Genomic DNA, 15,786 nt, shown 5'->3' with positions numbered 1-15,786 from the left:
CGAGAATACGGGCCAAGGTATGTATAAAACGGCTAGCTTAAACACTCAAAAATATATCTTTCACTTCACAACTAGAGCTAATAAAAGAAAAAAATAAAGACAAACCAAAGGATTCTAAGCGTGGTAAACGGCGATGGTACTGTATTTTTTTTTTTATGCTATGAGTTAATATTCTTGATAAATACAGGGAAGGGGAATTATGGCGGTCTTCATGGCTTCCTCACCGCACCATCACAACACCATCATTATCATCTGTTTGGCACGGAAGGCATGGTAAAATCGCCAGACTAAATTCATGATTATTATCGGCCTTTTTATTGAATGACATTGTTCACTTTGCATAAACACACACACACACACACACACACACAGGAGCTAATATACTGTAGTCCCACAACCCCAAATCGCTGATTAAGCACTGACTAACACAAAACTCTTAGCATAATTCCTTGGACGGCATGTACCCCCCCTCCTTATATTACTCAGGCTACCTTCCAAAGGATTAAACTATTCTGGTGAGCTGCTAAGTGTTTAAGATAGAATCAGTGTTAAGATTAATATATAAATAATGAGGCAAAAATTACCCCGAAACCTACTGTACGCCTGATCTTATAAGCAAACAATACTCGTTCACTTTAGCCTGATCTAAATTTGCCATCTCTCCACCCTAAATGCTAAGTTTTAACAGGAGGCAAACACTACATTACGGTGCTGGTCACGATGAAGTGCTATGGAAAGGACGTAGAGCCGTAGTACTGTTTTTTTTCAGTCACTGACCTACGTGAAATAAGCTGCAAGAAGACGAAAATCTGGGCCAAGTTAAAGTGAATGAAGTATAGTAATGGGTAGCTAAGCAGATGCGAGGATTAGCATTAAGAATATCACATTCACCTACAAGATCATACTGAGATTTTGCGATGGTCCAATATAAACACAGGGACTAAAAACACCTTATAATCTTACTATCATTTCGTGAGTCATATACCAGTCAAGTCCCTGCCATCCTATCCCTACCTCCCTTTCCATTCACCCTATCCCTCCCTCCCAGTCATTAAATGCATTCCCCTCTTCGCCACACCTCACTCCATCCCTTAAATCCTATTCCTCCGCATCATCTCTTCCTTTCCCTCCAGTCACTCCATACCTCCCCATTCTCCACCTCATAGCTGCAGCCACACCATACCTCCCCTCTCCAATCCCATCCCGTCCCCCTCTTCCTTCCTCAATTTGTCCCATAACATCACTCCCATCCCATATCTTCCTCTCACCCTCATCCTTCCCTGTCGCCCTCGTCTTCAAGTCAGCGTTTTCCCCTCAAGCCACTATTTAAGAGTACAAATATGCGTCTCACCTACACCACGTCTGTTTATATTCACTGGCGGCCTGCTTTTTACGGGGGTGGGCACATGTGGTTGGCAGGGGTGTGAAGCAGGGGTGAGGGCGGGGTGTGGGGTGAGAGAGAGCGAGAGGTGTAGGGTGAGAGAATGGGGTGTGGGGTGAGAGAAAGGGTTGTGGGGTGAGAGAAAGGGTTGTGGGGTGAGAGAGAGGGGTGTGGGTTGATAGAGATGGATGTGACAGAGAGAGAGAGAGAGAGAGAGAGAGAGAGAGAATGTGCGATGATAGAGAAGGGAGAGATTTGAGAGGAGGGTGTGCGATGAAAGAGAACGGAGTGCGGTGGAATGCGCGACGAGAGAGAGATGTGAGCGAGGGGTGTATGATGAGAAAAGGGAGAGACGTAAGAGAGGGATGGGCTAGGTCTGAGGGGCGTGAGAAGAGACTGAAACGGGTGTGAGGAGAAGAGACGAGCTATATAAGGTGTGGGAGGGATGTGAGAGAAGAATCTGAAGGGGGCGGCCAAGGTACCGTATCTTCAAGTGTGAGAGAGATGAAAGACAGGGTTGTGAAAGAGATGAGATGCTTTGAGACGCACGAGAGAGGTTTAAGATGGAGAGAGAGGAGACTGAGTGGGGGAGAGAGGGGTGCGAGGGAGAAAGATGGGTGTGAGAGGGAATGAGTGGTGTTTCGAGAGGTGTGAGAGGGATGGACAAGATAAGTAAGAGAGGGATGGGTGACAGGGATGTAAAAAGGGGACGAGAGGGGGTATCTTGATAGGTGTGAGAGGAGTGTGAGGGGCGTGAGAGGGATGTGCGTGAGGTGGTGGCCGCCCCGACGCCTCTGATGTTTTTGTTTGGCTCTCCGTCAGCCTCCCCCTGTCTCCCTGGCAACACCGTGAAATGGCCCACACTTTATATTCACCTTTATACTACACTGCTAATATGAGAGAGAGAGAGAGAGAGAGAGAGAGAGAGAGAGAGAGAGGCGGAAGGGGGAGCGAAAGATAGGCGGGCACTGCAGATAAAAAGGTAAAGAAGAGAAAGAAAAAGAAAAAAAGAGTGAAATATCTTATACTTTATATCAACTATTATAAATATATGTGTGAGAGAGAGAGAGAGAGGGGGGGGGGAGAGGATACACAAATGACAGACTAATACTGCAGATGTAGCACGAATTAAGTCGACCAGAGATATGAAGATGGGAGAAGAGATTAAAGACATGCATGGACAAATAAGGAGAAAACAGAACAGGACAGAATAAAAGAGAAAAGAGAAGAGAAAGAAGACAAGAGGAAGGGAAGCGAAGGGAAGAGCAGAAAAGAGAAGAGAAAAGAAGAAGAGAGAAGGGAAGAGAAGTAAGAAAACTGGTGCAATGTTTTTCTCCGCCTCTCCCTCCTCCTCCACCCTGTCTCCCTTGCACGACCGTGAAATGGCCCCCACATTCTAGTTGCCTTTACAGTATACTACCAGGCTAATATGGGGGCGAGGGATAAGGGAAAATAAGACAAAAGAAGACAAAACAAGACAACACAAAACAAAACAGATCAAGACAACGCAAAAGACAATACAAGACAAGACACGACTGGGAAAGGAAAGGAATATATAAGATTACAAGCCTTCAACATACCAAAGGGAATACAAGATGGTCTCCACACCCCTACCATACACTGACATACTCCTGTGTGATGAACATATAAGAACACAGATACTTAAAATTTGAAAGTATGTGTGGTTTGGCCTTTAACCCCAACCATCACCCTTAAAAGTTTCTTAAAATATATATGAGGATATTTACTTAACAGATGTACTATGAAAGAAACTGATGAAATAATGGAACGATACCAAATGAACAGTGTCTGGAAGGAAGGAAGGAAGGATGAAAAAAGAAAGAAAAAAGAGAGCAAGAAAAAAAGAAAAAGCAAGAAACAAAGCAAACGAAAAAGAAACTGAGCAAGCACAAAACAGCTCCACAGTATGATACGGAAACATGACAAGACAAGACAAGACGAGGAGAAGAAAATAATGATACACAAGACAGAGGGGAAAAAATAAGAATGATGTCTATTATTCTCACACAAAAGAAGAATCAAAGGCTTAACGATGGCCAAAGCTGACCCTCCCACAGAAAGTTAAATAAAGGGATGAGAAAACCAAGAACTGTTCATTTTGAGATGCCTGGACACACTGCGTTTGAGATAGTGGTGGTTACGGACAAAAGGAAATGAAAACTTGGAGAGACAGGTCCAAAGTTGTTTAAAGTTGTACCTCACATGAAGGACTGAGGATACTGGGTGAGAGAGAGAGAGAGAGAGAGAGAGAGAGAGAGAGAGAGAGAGAGAGAGAGAGAGAGAGAGAGAGAGAGAGAGGTATGTGTGTCAATTATGAGGGTGACAATTTTCGCCCATAAGGTCATCAATAACTCTAACTCCATCACGGCTTGGAATACCTATGTTGATATAGCATTTTTTTTTTTTAACTGAATTTTAGCCCTAGGAGTTAGTGTTGTTAAGCCCTGTGTGTGTGTGTGTGTGTGTGTGTGTGTGTGTGTGTGTGTGTGTGTGTGTGTGTGTGTGTGTGTGTGTGTGTGTGTGTGTGTGTGTGTGTGTGTGTGTGTGTGTGTGTGTGTAAGACTAGAATTGAACGTTTTGCTGATGAGGTTAATATTTATAACTCCTTCACTGTATGATCTACCTTAAGCTCAATAAAATCGCCTGGAGATAGTAAGAAGGAAATAAAATCATCGTCTACAATGAAGGGGTTAGTGGATATTATTGTTAACCTCTTCTTTGACAGACATTATTTCAGTGTAAAAATAAAAAGTAATGAAATCATCCACCAGAAGCAGAAAAAAAAAGAAAAAAAAAAGCTGCAGTTAAGTGGCAAATCCTTTGAATCCGATAACGTATAAACCAGACGATTTTTCTCAGCGTAGGGGATTAGATACAAACTCCATTACCCCCTTCACTGACATAGTTACTAAGTTCCATAAACTTGACTGAAGGTAACAATAATTAATCCGTAATCGTACTGAAGTTATTTAACCCCTTCAATCCTCAGACACTGTTATTTCTTGCTGCCTCCAGACGATTTTGTTCAGTTTCGACAGACTTCCGAAGGGTTAGATAAGGCCTTAGATAACTTCCTCACAAACCTGTTTTACCTTCCTAAGCTTAATAAAATCGTCTAATGGTACCAAGAGTAAAATTAAGATTAGAAGAGTTTAACAGCCACAAGAGCGCTAGGTATCACATTCAGACAGCCGGCCACCTAAAAAGAAACGGGGGAGTGTGATTGGCCAGAGGGAGTATAAACAAGCGACCTGATTGGCTGGCTGCTCCCTGGCACTGTAAACAAGGCGGCTGATTGGCTGAGGGGCCCCGGAGAATGTAAACACCCTCGCAGCTGTAAATTGTGACGAGGTGGACAGCGTGAGAGAGAGAGGTAAGGGTGGGAGGGGAAAGTGAGAGGGAGAAGGAAGGTGATGATAGAGAGGGAAGGTGGAAGACAGGAAATGGGGGGGATTTGAGTGGGAGGGGAAGGGGGAAAAGGAGGGGATCAGAGAGACAGACGGGAAGATGTGGAAGGGAAATGAAATGGGAGAATGAGGAAGACGAAAATTGAAAGGAGGAGGAGGAGGAGGAGAAGAAGAGAAGAAGGAACGGGGAAAAAAGGAGGGGATAAGAGTGAAATGAGATGATGACAAAGAGAGAGGTGGGGAGTCGAGAGGAAGAGGAGGAGAGTTAAAGGGGAAACCACGGGAGAATAGGGGAGGAGGAGGAAAAGGCAAGTGAGGGGAGAACTACAGTAATGCAAGGGAGTAGGGGAGGAAATGTGATAGAAAAAAAAAAGAAGGATAAAAAGGAGAGGAGAGGAGAGGAGTGGGAGGGGAAGTGAGCGGTAAAAAACGAGGGGGGGGGGGTATGGAACTGGGAAAAGAGGGAAGGATGATGAAAAGGAGGGGAAGGGAGGGAAAAACGAGGAGGAGGAGCAACAGAGGGGAGGGAAGCAAGGAAGGGGAAGTGAGTAGATGAGAAGCAAGGGAGTAGGGGAAAGAGGAGAAGGTAGAGCAAGAAAGGAGAAGTGACTGGGAGAAGGGGAGGGGAGGGGAAAAAACTGCGAGAAGAGGAAAGAAGGCTGGTTGAGGGGAAAAAAAAAAAAGTGGGCTGAAAAGGGGAAAGGGGGGACTGTACATAAGATTTAAAACAACAGGAGAAGGGAAGAAGATGGAAGAGGAAAAGAAGAAAGAATGACTGAAAGAAAACAAAGAAAAACTAATAGCAGGAAAAAGAGGAAATGAAGGAGGAAGAACTAAGCAGGAGAAAAAATATGGAAAAGTGAAAAGAAGATGATAAGAAGGAGAGGAACTGAGAGATGTAGGTGAAATCGAGGAAGAGAAATACGCAGGAAGATCAGAGGAGGAAGATATTTTGACGCTGTGTGGAAGAAAGAGGTGAAGCTAACAGGGAAATAAGGTAAGGAATGTTGGCAGAGAGAGAGAGAGAGAGAGAGAGAGAGAGAACCGTATGATCCAGGAGAATTATGATACCGACAAGATCAACAATGAGAACACGAGCAAGAGTGAACAAGTTAAAGAAAGAGAAAGACAAAGTAGGCGGGTAAGAGAGAGAAAAAGTAAGCCAGTCGGAGAGAGAAAGTGAGCGAGTATGAGAGAGGAGGGGGTGATGTAGGGAAGAAGGAGCATCGACTTGGCACTCACAGATGGCACTATGTCACCGTCGCCATGGCACTCCGTCTCCCACCCTGAGGCACCGACATTTATTGCCAAAGTCTCATTACACGGCCAAACAGGCGTCTAATTGAACCAGGCCGAGGGGAAAGAGGGGAAAGTAAGTGAGGGGAGTGGTGCCAGAGAGTGTCAGACCAGCCCCGTCTCTGTGCCTTGTTGAAGCGATGAGGGGAAATGAGAAGAAAGTGAGAGGTGAGGGGAGAGGTAAGGAGAAAGGAAACATAGGTATGAGATATGAGGTAACAGGTGCGGAAGAGGGAAGAGAAAGGGCGAGGGAGTGAGGTGAGAGGGAGGGGAAGAGAGGTGAGAAGGGGGAAAGGTGAGGGGAGAAGTATATAGAGGAGTGGAGAGGAGTGGAATAGGGAAGAGTGGTTACGGGAGGGGAAAGGAAGGGATAAGGGGAGAGAAAGAGGTGAGGAGAAACAAAAGATCGGGGTTAGAAGAGAGAGGAGCGAGGAACGGCAGAAGTAAGGAGGGAGAGGGAAGGGTAAGGCACGAGAGAAAAGTAAATGAGGGAGTGATGCTAGGGAAGATGCCTTGTTGGAGAAGTGAGTGAAAGGGACAGGAAGAAGAGACGAGGAGAAGGAAAGGAGAAGGGAGGGATATGAGGCTAAACAAATAATAATAATAAATAAATAAAAAGAGGGAGAAGAAGGGTAAGGTGAGATAAAGTGAGGGAAGAAGACAAGAACTGGTGGGGTGGGGTGAAAACAAAGGAAGAAAAGAGGAAGCGAGAGAGGAGTGCAGGGAATGAACAGAGGGGGAAAGAAAGAGGGGAACTGAGTGAGAGGACTGATGTCAAAATGTCACCAATGCCCTGTACATGCCTTATTGAAGTGAGGGGAAAGTGAGAGGGGGGGGGGGTGAAGGAGAAGTGAACATAAGTGGAAGGGAAGGAGGAGGAGAATTGAATGGGCAAGAGAAAAAGAAATAGAGATAGCCTATAGGATAAGCGAGAAAGAAGAACTGACAGAAATAGCGCTCAGTGGAATGGCCTGGGTACACACACAATTGTAAGATGGGGACGAGGAAGGAAGGAGAGAGAGAGAGAGAGAGAGAGAGAGAGAGAGAGAGAGAGAGAGAGAGAGAGAAAACGAAGAGGAGGAGGAGGAGGAGGACAAAAAAAAAAAAAAAGGTGAGGACGAGTGATCAGGATGTGAGAATGGTAACAAAAGAGGAGAAAGATTGAAGGAAATGAGGAGAAAGAGGAAGATGGGAAGAGAGGGAAGACTAAAGAAGAAATGACAGCCTGGAATGGGTTGGGTACAGACACAATTGGAAGGTGGAGGGAGAGACACGGCCGAGGGGAAACATTTTAACGAGGGGAAAAAGGGAGAAAGAAAGTGATATCAGAAAAGAGGAGAAGAAAGTATTAGAAGAAAAGGGAGACGAAAGTGTCAGAAGAAAAGGGAGACGAAAGTGTTAGAAGAAAAGGGAAGAACAAAGTGTTAGAAGAAATGGGAGCGGAGAGTGTTGTTAGAAAAAAAACGGGAAAAAAGTTGTCAGGGAAAACGGATGTAAGTGTTGTCAGAAAAAAACGGAAAACGTTTTTCGAATAAACGGAAGTGTTGCCAGAAATAAAAGAGTGTTGTACGAAGAAAACGGGAAGAAAATATCGGGAAAAGGATAAATTTTTTGTTCGAAAAGAGGGTAAGAAAGTGCTATAAGAAGGAGGAGGAAAACTGTTGGCAGAAAACGGAAAAAAATACCGAAAAATTAGGCAAAACAATATAAGTAAAAAACAATCAGAAAAGGAAGGGGGAACGTTAAAAAAAAAAAAAAAATGGAAGAAAAGGTTTATAAGAAAATGGGACTTTTCATAAGAGAGGAAAAATATTATATGAGAATGGGAAAGTGTTATATAAATCTTGAAAGTGAAGGATGTTAAGAAAATGGATATGCATTAAAGAAGAAAAATATAAGAAAGTTAATGAAAAGAAGGGGAAATTAAGAACTACGGGAGGAATGAAATACAGGAAGAGGAAATATAAGAAAGAAAGAAGGGATTTAAAGAAAAGGGTTAAATATTATGATCATTATATTTAAAAAAAAGCAAAACGTTTTCAGGAGAGAGAAGTTTTATAAAGGAAGAAATTTCAATAAGGAAGAAAAAAGGGGGGTGGGATGGGGTATAAAAAATGGAGCAACAGGGAGGAGGTAAGTGAGAGAGAGAGAGAGAGAGAGCACAAAACAGTGAGACTTGGATGAAGAGGGAGTGAGGGGATGACGGCAGAGAGAGAGATGGGATGGAGAAGGAGAGGGAAGTGAAGTATGTATGGGATGGAAGGGAAAGAAAAATGGACAGGGGTAGGAAACTGTAGCTGACGGGAAGTGATGGAGAAGGGAAAGAGCAAGGGGAGGGAAAGCGTAGTGAGGGAAGGTGGAGGGAAATGGGAAACGAATGGGACACTGGAATGGGAAGAGGAGGGGGAGAGGGTGCGTAAGGAAGAGGGAGAGAGAAAGGGAAAGGTAAAGAGAGGTTAGGGAAAAGGATTGCAGAGAAAAGAGACGAAAACGGAAAGAAAGGGAGAATGAATGAGACGGAGGTAGGGTAAGGAGAAGGCAGAATCGCGACTTAAATCCAAATATATACATAAAAGTGAAAATAACTACAAAGATGAATATGCTTGTGCTAGTGACCCAAAGGAGGGGCATGCGAGGGAGATAATTGGGTTGCAGTTAATTTCAGGTCGTCCTAATAAAGACTGTGTATGTACAACCAATCAAGTTGCTAATCACCAATCATTTCAAAGCTAATCCAAGCGTGCCTGCCTATCAAGTCTGTTCCTTTTACCAGCCACCAACCATTTCTAGGCCATTCCATACAAAACCTCTCAGGCCTGTTACCAATTCGTCTGTGTCTTTTATCAATCTTTCATTTAAGTGCGTCTGTCTCGCATATCTTTGCAAGTGGCCTACCGTAAGATGAAAGTGGAAAATGAAGAGGAGAGGACAGGAAGAAAGTGAAGAACAGAGGAGAAGGACAAGAAGGGGATAAGAAAGGAAAAAGGAGGGTGTGAGAAAAAAAAAAAAAAAAAAGGAAGTTGAAGGTAAAGATTAAATGAAAAGATGGAGAAGAGGAAGACTGAGAGTGCAAAAACGATGGAAAAGAAGAATGACGAGCATGAGGAAGAAAAGGGTGAGAAGAGGAAGGGGAAAGAAGAAGTGAAGCACAATGAGATACAGATGATGAAAAATGCAGAACAAGGGGGATAAAGAAGTTGAGCAAAGGAAGAAGAAAGGAAGAAGATGAAGGGGAATAAAAAAGATACAGAGAATAGTGAGACAGGAAGAAGAACAAGTGAGGATAATAACAGGTGGAGTAAAGGTGGAGAGGAAGAAGTGGGTATAAGCAGTGGAGGACTGAAAAGTGGAATATGGAATGAGAGACGAGCAAAAGGGTCAGTGAAATAGGGAGGGAGATGGGAAGAAGGGCAAAAGGGATAAAGAAGAGCAAGGATATAGAAGTATAGAAGGCTGCGGATAATTAGGGGAGTCAGAGAGGCAGCCAATCCCAGAGACATTGTTTCCAGCGACCGACACAGCTGCTGGCAATTAGAAGACAGCAAAGAGCCAATTAGTTTGCGCTCATCATCAGCCGCTCTACAGACAGCCAGTGTGCCGTACAGGTGAAAATAAAACGTCCCCCTTTACGACGTATGTTTTTGTTATTCTTGCTGCCACCAGACGATCTCATTCAGCTTAGGGGAGATTTTTCGAGCTATGGAAGTTTAGATATAGCTTTATTAATTGCCTCAAATCAAGAGGCCATTCCAAAGCTGAAGAGAATCACGTCGAAGTAACGCAGGGGAAATAAGAAAATACGTCATATGATTAAAGGGGTTTACCAAGAAAAGTTGTCCTCACTCAAAAGAAATCGTCTACGTTCTCTGTTAACCAAAATAATTTCCCTAAACGTCCCTCAATCGCTGGACGGGTTAGATGACACCAATCTGTACTCCCGAAAAGTAAATCAACGTATGTTATCGAAATACCAGAAAACGTGATATGAACAAGCCTGGTACACAATGGGGAAAAGGGATGCCTAGAAAAACTCTTGTAGCCTCTTATATACAGTCACAGGCAAAAGTTCGTCTCTCTTAGCTCAGGAATACTAGCCAGGTGAGGATAGTAATTTGTATAAGAGGTGAAAATTTAAGCGAAGTTTCGTTCAGGACTATATCATCATGATGCCTGAGATTTCCTTGTATGCACACGGCCTCTGCATGCAAGTAATCTAATGAATTAATTACTTATACTAGAAAAACTAACAACTATTGATCTGAACCCTGAATTAACATGAAATTTGCTAATCTGATCCATAGAACACACAAGACACACGTGCAAAACACACACCATACACAAACACCCACCCACCCTTAAAGACATACAACAGATGAGTATGCATAACACAGAGAACGGTATATAACACACACACACACAAACACACACACACACACACACACACACACACACACACACACACACTCTCTCTCTCTCTCTCTCTCTCTCTCTCTCTCTCTCTCTCTCAACAAACTCTCCAAAGTCCTCCCCTGCCCCTTGGAAGAACTTAGTATGCAAGTACAGCAGCCCTCGATTTATCTGTAGGCCTTATCACCACCACATAGAGACCACCACCAAAGCATACCCTACCTACCCACGCCACACAGACCTTAGTAATACCTTCTCATCCACGTGGGGTATATTCTGTGTCTCTTGGGGTATATTCTGTGTCATGGGGTATGTTCTGTATCCTGGGGGTGGCGGACTGCAGAAGGGCAATTAACTTTCACCTGCAAAATCAAACGGTTCACATCTAGATAAGCTCGGGGTCATAAAAACAACAGCAGCAATATATGTGTAATCTGTATTCTCTGTATCTATCTTTCCTGCCTTTTTTTGGTCCCTGTTCTATGTCTTCAATGTATAAGTTGTCTGTATTCTTTGTACCTTTAGTCTTATGGGGTATTCTAAGCCTGCTATTCTACCTTCATTTGCCTTTTGTAACCTATGTACATCCAATATTCTGTGTCCCCCTGTGTCACCTATTTCTTCTCCTTATCTCTTGTCTTTGTCACCTCTCTATATTCACTGTCTCTTACAATCTTTGACCTCTCTGCCTCTGTGCTTCCAGCATCCTATCTTCTCCATTTCTTTGTACTTCCACCAGCCTCCGCCCTGTCCCCCCGGGATCTCCCACCATTCTCCTCTCTCTCTCTCTCTCTCCCTTTCAACTACAGCCTGTGCACCCACTTACGTCTGCTAGTCCTGTACCCCCTATGCACGACGTCTTGGCTGTACCCTTTTTTATTCACGTCTCCACGATTCTCCATCCTCTCTGTGTCTCTGTGCCCCTATATTCTGTGGAGCGTCTGTGTCACCTGGTCCCTGTGTCGTGTTACGCCTGAGTGAACCAATCGTGTGGCAGAGAGGGTCGCGCGACACAGCCATTGGTCCGTGCCAGATAAACAAACATCTCAGGGGAGCCTCACTCATTCACACCACGCCATTTCCTTAGAGGAGGGGTGGGGAAGGGGTAAGGGAGGGGGAAAGGAGAGGGGGAAGAGGGGGAAACGAGGGGGGGAAAAGAGGGTGGAGGAATGGAAAAGGAGGGGGAAGGGGAAAAAGGTGAGGTGTAGGAGAGAGGGGTCAGTGAGGAGGGGAACAGGGAAAGTAAACAAACATCTCAGGGAAATCTCAGACATTCACACCACGCCATTTCCTCTGAAGGGGAGGGGACGAAAGAAGGGAGGGGATAAGAGGGTGGCAGAAGAGGGGGAAAAGGAGAGAGGAGGAGGAAAAAGGAGAGGGAAAGAGGGGAAACGAGTGGAAAAGGAAGGAACAGGGATGAGGATGGTGGTGGGGAGGGAGGTGGGGAGGGGACTGTGGGGAGGGGAATGGGGAGGAAATCATACACCTCACAAGACCCTTTCTCAGCAAAACGCCATTTCTTTACATGAAGCTTGGGAAGGAGTGGGGGAATGGAGACGGTAGGGGATGGGGTGGAGAATGGGGAAGAGAGAGGAAAGGTGTGAGGAAAGGAGAAATGCCAATGGAGGAAGGTAAGTAGGATAAAGGGAATGGGAAGATGAGAGGAAATTTAAGAGGAAAAGGAGGGGAAAAGCAAATGTGAAATGGAAAAAGTAGGAAGAGGGGGGGGGGGGCAATAGGAAAAAGAGGGTGCATTTGGAGTGAGGGAGGAAGGAAGAGAGAGAACGAAGCAGGGAATGAAAGGGGACAGTGGAAGGGAGAAAGGGCACGTAGGGAGAGGAAGCTGCACTCTCTCTCTCTCACTCTCTGACACACACACACACACACACACACACACACATACTGCATGCTCTTTCTACATTTTTACTTAATGCCTTTCTTTTTTCCCCTCCCTCCCCCCACCTCTCTCTCTCTCTCTCTCTCTCTCTCTCTCTCTCTCTCGTAAGGTCGAGAATCAGCCTCTACCAACACACAAACTCAACCCTTAATGCAGGAGGAACAATTAGCATGTTTTTGCAATCTTCAGAGAGACGGTTCTGCCGAGAAGAGAAACACTATGGTAATCGCTGCCAGATGTGTGTGTGTGTGTGTGTGTGTGTGTGTGTGTGTGTGTGTGTGTGTGTGTGTGTGTGTGTGTGTGTGTGTGTGTGTGTGTGTGTGTGTGTGTGTGTGTGTGTGTGTGCGTGCGTGCGTGCGAGCGAAGTTAAACGTGCAAGAATACCTGTGAGTCAGGAAGCGTAGTATTGCGTGCGTATGTGAAAGAAGAAGCCGCTAAGTGTGAATGCAAAACTTCTCCCATACTGTAAATTATATGTGATTGTGAGTGTGTGTGAGACTAAGTGTGAAAAATACTTGTGTGTACGTACCTGTCACTCACTGAGTTGAGTTTTTATGAGCAAGTGCTGAAAGACTGCTCCTGTGAGTCCTGGGAGAGTGCGAGAGTGAGCGCATAAGTATCTGTGGGCAACTGAGTGAGTGAAAACCTGAGTGTGTGTGTGTGTGTGTGCGAAAGGGTGCGTGTGTGAGTGCGTGAGTGCAAGGTATCCCCAAACTGGCACCGACTGAACCAACTTTTTCCCCAACAACATCACACCCATTCTCAGCGCAACGTGCAACTCCACCTTCTTCCCAAACACCTCCTCTCCTTCCCCGAACACCTCACTCTAAATCGGGAAATATAAAGGCATGCAAAACTATAAATCGGCTGAAATACACGCATGTAAATCGGGCAAAATATCGCCATGTAAATCGGGAAAACGTATATGCATGTGAGAGAGGCGCGGTGTTTGTGTGAGAGAGTGAGAGAGTGAGAAAGAAAGCGAGTCATTAAAGCTAAGTATACATCCACCAGACAGTCCCCGGTGAAGGCAAAATACCATTAATCTTAGACAGGAAACATGGGAGGGGGATACTGAGAACTTAAAGGTGCTTGGAGATTACTTGAACATTTTAGATCAAGGTTCACATATGCTCTGAGACTGGCTTGAGGCTGCTTGCACATTATAAATCAAGGTTCACGTGTGTTTGAAGATTTTTCCTGCACATTTCAGGGCGACTCGTGTGTGCTTCAGGGTTCCTTGCACATTTCAGATCAAGACGTGTGTGTGTGTCTGAAAACTGCCTGCATATATTTCGATTAAGGTTCACATGTGCTTGAGGATTACTTTCACATATATTTTAATTAAGATTCACATGTGTTTGAGGATTACTTTCACATTTTTTAAAGAGATTACGACTCACACGTGTAAGAAATTGGTCTGCAAATTCTAGATCAAGACTCACTAATGCCTGGCGCTGCTTTTACATCTTCTGATCAAGACCCACATGCGCGCTTAGTCGCTAGCACTTTTTACGGTAACGTTCTCTTAACCCTTTCACTACAATGACATATTTCTGTAGTTTGCTCTTGTTACTGCCAGGCGATTATATCTGGCTTATCACAGGAAGGTCCAGCAGTAATGATGGGACTAATAAATAAAAGTGTCTAGAACAAAATAAAAGTAAGTCATCGGACTGAAGGAATTAATTGTGCTTGAAGGTTGGTTGAGAACTTCTGGCACATCATCTAGCTCAAGGTTCATATGGGTTTGAGGTTTACTTAGGCTCAAAGTTCATATGTGCTTGAGGTTTACTTGCACATATTAGCTCCTTTCACATGTGCCTAGTTCACAATGCTTTCGACCCTTTCAGCCCGAATGTTATTTTAGGCACCTGAGAGTGGTGCGAGCTTACTTCCACATAAATTATAACCCGGTTAACGCCAAACTTATATTCAGATATCCTCGGATTCCAGGGATTAAGACACTGAGCTCTTCATGTCTCAAGACAGGCCCAAACCAATCATCAAAAATCTCACACACACACAGGGGTCTCGTTCTCGTCGGCTTAGGAAGCTCCCTAACTCCTCTTCCTTACTTATTTACTTTTCAAATTACATTCAAAATTTTTATTTACCTTCGGGTCTTAATCCTACATCACCCCAATTCTTAGGTTTGGATTAAAGTTGGAATGAAAATTATATTTAAATGTTCACTTACAGGCCTTACAATGTCACTGAAACAGCGACAATGTGAATTAATTTCATACACTAATTTGTTATCATATAATAATAAAATACTTGTATGTTTCTGCAGCTTGTCGGTTCTGCTGATATAATCCCTGCTGGCACAATGTCATTCGCTAAAATACGATATTTACAAACATCACCACTCGCTACTTACATACCGGTACCCTTCCCCATTCGTGTATCGCCAGCATGGGGAAGGGTTAACTCTGGCTCCTGGTCTGGTCCTGCGGCGTACCTCATATGAACATTTTTTTTTCTACTCCAGGCACAGCTTTAGCAGTCTGTTCCCTGAAACTCACAGTCCCCCACGTGCCATACACTGCCATTGGTCACCACTTCAGCACTAATACCCATCGTTCGTACTTAACACACACTACAGCTGTCTCATATTCAGGCCTAAAGTGACGATATAAGAAGTGTGTGTGTGTGTGTGTGTGTGTGTGTGTGTGTGTGTGTGTGTGTGTGTGTGTGTGTGTGTGTGTTAATCTCGTCGGTGGGTCTTATGGCAGGTCAGTGAGATATGTTTTAACGTTATTCATAAGTCACACTGTTCCCTGCACCACCCTTGGACCGAACTAGCATCCTCATGAACAGCAACCACTAACAATACATTAATAACCTGGTGAGGACAAAGGTGTAAGAAAACTCCCCGAAGCCGACAAGAATACAACTCATGGGGTAGTATTCTTGTTGGTTAAGGTAGCTCCCTAACACCTCTTCCTACGCGATTTATTTTGCCTATTACACCTTGTCATCTACTTCTGCGAGACTTCAGTCATTCTAACATCATCATACACTTCATAAATAACGTACGAAATTATAGCAACCGCCCGTTTCCAAACACAAATCGCTAAGGAAGAGGTGCTAGGGAGCCTCCAAGAGAAAACAAGCCATGGTGCCCAGGGGTTCATATTCTCGTTGGCTGAAGAGGCTTCTTAACACCTTTTCCTCCGTGATTTATTTTGCTTATTGCAGTTTACTGTCCAATTCCAATACTATCATACTCTATATAAATAATGTACAGTACAAAAGTATTTCAACAGCAAATAACCAAAAATAAATCGCTACGGAAGATGTGTTAGGGAGATCCATACCTGACGAGAATAAGAGTCCGAATTACAAAAAGATGAACAACATAAAAGAGAAGA

The sequence above is a fragment of the Coenobita brevimanus genome, chromosome 78 (assembly GCF_032717465.1).
Source record: "Coenobita brevimanus isolate Jiangsu-jjx chromosome 78, ASM3271746v2, whole genome shotgun sequence".
NCBI lineage: Eukaryota > Metazoa > Arthropoda > Malacostraca > Decapoda > Coenobitidae > Coenobita > Coenobita brevimanus.
The sequence above is the reverse complement of the archived record's forward strand: the minus strand, read 5'-3'. Positions refer to the sequence as shown.